The following is a 4,457-nucleotide window of genomic DNA, read 5'->3' as shown; positions in this document are numbered from 1 at the left end:
GTCAGATGTGATATTGTTATTACCCAATGTGACGATAAAATTGTCAAATATGAGAAACGAAAATAGGGTACCACTGAATGTGATAAAAGTATGGTCAGAAGTGATGTTGGTACTGTCCAATGTGATAATGAAACTATCAAATGTAAGAAAAAAATTGGGTACTACTAAATGTGACCAAAGTACAGACAGATGTGATGTTAATACTGCCTAATATGACAATGAAACCATCAAATGTGAGAAAAAAAATAAGGGAACAACCAAATGTGATTATAGAATAGACACATATAATGTTGGAATTGCACAATGTGAGGATAGAACCGTCAAGTATGAGAAAAAATAAAAGAACCACCAAATGTGACAAAAGTACAGTCACATGTGATATTGAAAATGCACAATGTGAGGATAGAACCGTCAAATGTGAGAAAAATATAAGAGAACCATCGAATGTGACAAAAGAACTGTCATATGCGATGTTGGAACTACAAAATGTGATGATGAAATCGTTAAATGTGAGAAAAAGAATAACGAAACCTCAAAATATGACAAAAAAAAAAACTGTCATAAGTAATGTTCAAAATGCACAATGCGAGGGTGGAATCGTTAAACGTGAGAAAAAAGAAGGGAACCATCAAATGTGACAAAGAACTGTCACATGCAAGGTTGGAACATATGAGATTTGAACTATACAATGTGAGCATGGAACCATCAAATGTGAAAAAAAAAAAAAAGAAAAAAAAAAAAAGAGTAAGGGAACCACTAAATGTGATAAAAGAACGGTCACTTTGTATAGTTCCAACATCACATGTGAGGATGGTACCATCAAATGTGATAAAAAGTAAGGAAGCACCAAATGTGACAAAAGAACTGTCACATGTGATGTTGGAACTGCACAATGTGAGGATGGAACCGTCAAATGTAAAGAAAAAGTAAGGGAACCACTGAATGTGACAAAATAACTGTAACATGTGATGTTGGAACTGCAAAATGTGAGGACGAAATTGTCAAATGCAATGGCGGCTCAAGAATTTTTTTCTAGAAGGGTAAGTAAGAAGATACATCTTAGGTAAAATATGAATCTTACCGTCTAAATGACTTTCTTATTACAAATTTGTCTATAGCACGTACTAGTAATAGAATAAAAAATAAACTATAAGTTCATTTGACATTTTTTTTTCTTAATATAATGAATAGGATAATTATTGTTGTTAAGTGATTTTAATTATTATTGCTTAAAATAATTTATTTATTAGTTTATGACAATTATATGTTTACATTGTACTATCAATGTAAGATATATTATAGATAATTATACTACATACATTTGCAAAAAACTATACAATATTGTACACGTTTGTTTAGAAACAATGTAAATATTACAATGATAACACAATGTAAACTATGAATTTTCCATTAGTTTATTTCAAATTTATTAAGATCTAAATGGGCTTTTGAAAACATTTTTAGATGAAAAAAAAAAATTACTTTGTTGTTGGGTTTACTATTTCTCCCAAATTTTAGATAAAATTGGAATGTTGTTAGGCATTTTTTGTATCTAAAAAGATCAAAATATCGTTAAGATAATCATAATTAAACTTATTTCAAGTGGGTCTTAAAAAAATTTAGAGACAAAATGTTCAAATTTTTATTTAGGAGGGTGAAATAAAAAAAAATATTATATATATATATATTGCTAGCCCAGGGGGTTCATTTGAACCCCTTGACTTATACATGGCACCGCCCATGGTCAAATGTGATAAAAAAAGTAAGGGAACCATCAAGTGTGATAAAGAATTGTCACATGTGACGTTGGAGCTGCACAATGTGAGGATGAAATCGTTAAATGTGAGAAAAAGTAAGGGAACCACCGAATGTGACGAAAGAACTATCACATGTAAGGTTGGAACTGCACAATGTGAGGATGAAACTGTTAAATAAGAAAAAAAAAAAAAAAGTAAGGGAACCACTAAATGTGACAAAAGAACTATCACATGTGATATTAGAACTACACAATGTGAAGATGAAACTGTCAAATGTAATAAAAAAGTAAGGAAACCAGCGAATGTGACAAAATAACTGTCACAAGTGATGTTGGAACTGCACAAAGTGAGGATGGAGTCGTCAAATGTGGTAAAAAAAATAAAGGAACCACTGAATATGACAAAAGAACTGTCACATGTGATGTTGGAATTGCACAATATGAGAGTGAAATTATCAAATGTGATAAAAAAGAGTAAGGGAACCACTGAATATGACAAAGAATTATCACATATGATGTTGGAACTACACAATGTAAAGGTGGAATAATTAAATGTGAGAAAAAAGTAAGGGAACCACCGAATGTGACAAAAGAACTGTCACATGTGAGGTTGGAAGTGCACAATGTGATGATGGAACCATCAAATGTGGAAAAAAAAAAAAAAGAAGGTAAGTGAACCACTGAATGTGACAAAAGAACTGTAACATGCGATGTTGGAACTGCACAATGTGAAGATGAAATTGTCAAATGCAATGGCGGCTTAGGAATTTTTTCTGGAAGGGTAAGTAAGAAGATACATCTTAGGTAAAATATGAATCGTACCGTCTAAATGACTTTCTTATTACAAATTTGTCTATAGCACGTACTAGTAATAGAATAAAAAATAAACTATAAGTTCATTTGACATTTTTTTTTTCCTGAATATAGTGAATAGGTTAATTATTGTTGTTAAGTGATTTTAATTATTACTGCTTAAAATACTTTTATTTATTAGTTTATGATGATTATATGTTTAAATTGTACTATCAATGTAAGATATATTATAGATAATTATACTACACACATTTGCAAAAGCTATACAATATTGTACACATTTGTTTAGAAACAATGTAAATATTATAATGATAGTACAATGTAAACTATGAATTTTCCATTAGTTTATTTCAAATTTCTTAAGATTTAAATGGGCTTTTTAAAACAATTTTAGACGAAAAAAAATTATTTTGTTGTTGGGTTTACTATTTCTCCCAAATTTTAAATAAAATTTGAATGTTGTTAGGCATTTTTTGTATCTAAAAAGATCAAAATATCATTAAGATAATCATAATTAAACTTATTTCAAGTGGGTATTAAAAAAATTTAGAGATAAAATGTTCAAATTTTTATTTAGGAGGGCCAAATAAAAAGAATATTATATATATATATATATTCCTAGCTCACGGGGTTCATTTGAACCCCTTGACCTATACATGGCACTGCCCACGGTCAAATGTGATAAAAAAGTAAGGGAACCATCGAATGTGATAAAGAATTGTCACATGTGATGTTGGAACTGCACAATGTGAGGATGAAATCATTAAATGTGAAAAAAAAAAAGTAAGGGAATCACCGAATGTGACAAAAGAACTATCACATGTAAGGTTGGAACTGCACAATGTGAGGATGGAATTGTTAAATGTGAAGAAAAAAAAAAAAAAAAAAAAAAAAAGAAGAAGAAAGAAAGAAAGAGTAAGGGAACCCTAAATGTGACAAAAGACTGTCACATGTGATGTTAGAACTAACAATGTGAAGATGAAACTGTCAAATGTAATAAAAAAGTAAGGAAACCAGCGAATGTGACAAAAGAACTTCACATGGATGTTGGAACTGCACAATGTGAGGATAGAGTCGTCAAATGTGATTAAAAAAAAGTAAGGGAACCACTGAATGTGACAAAGAATTATCATCATAGTGATGTTGGAACTCACAATGTGAGGATGAAATATGTAAATTGTGAAAAAAAGTAAGGAACCACCGAATTGACAAAAGAACTGTCACATGTGAGGTTGGAACTGCACAATGTGAAGGATGAAATTGTCAAATGCAATGGCGGCTTAGGAATTTTTTCTGAAGGGTAAGTAAGAGGATACATCTTAGGTAAAATATGAATCTACCGTCTAAATGACTTTCTTATTACAAATTTGTCTATAGCACGTATAGTAATAGAATAAAAAATAAACTATAAGTTCATTTGACATTTTTTTTTCTGAATATAGTGAATAGGTTAATTATTGTTGTTAAGTGATTTTAATTATTACTGCTTAAAATACTTTTATTTATTAGTTTATGAGATTATATGTTTAATTGTACTATCAATGTAAGATATATTATAGATAATTATACTAACACATTTGCAAAACTATACAATATTGTACAATTTGTTTAGAAACAATGTAAAATTAAATGATAGTACAATGTAAACTATGAATTTTCCATTAGTTTATTTCAATTTTTAAGATTAAATGGGCTTTTTAAACAATTTTGAGGAAAAAAAATTATTTGTTGTTGGGTTTACTATTTCTCCCAAATTTTAATAAATTGAATGTTGTTAGGCATTTTTGTATCTTAAAAAGATCAAAATACTTTAAGATAATCATAATTAAACTTATTTCAAGTGGGTTTAAAAAAATTTAGAGAAAATGTTCAATTTTTATTTAGAAGA

The sequence above is a fragment of the Quercus suber genome, unplaced genomic scaffold (genome assembly GCF_002906115.3).
Source record: "Quercus suber isolate HL8 unplaced genomic scaffold, Cork oak 2.0 scaffold_149, whole genome shotgun sequence".
In the NCBI taxonomy this organism is placed as follows: domain Eukaryota; kingdom Viridiplantae; phylum Streptophyta; class Magnoliopsida; order Fagales; family Fagaceae; genus Quercus; species Quercus suber.
This window is presented reverse-complemented; position numbering follows the sequence as displayed.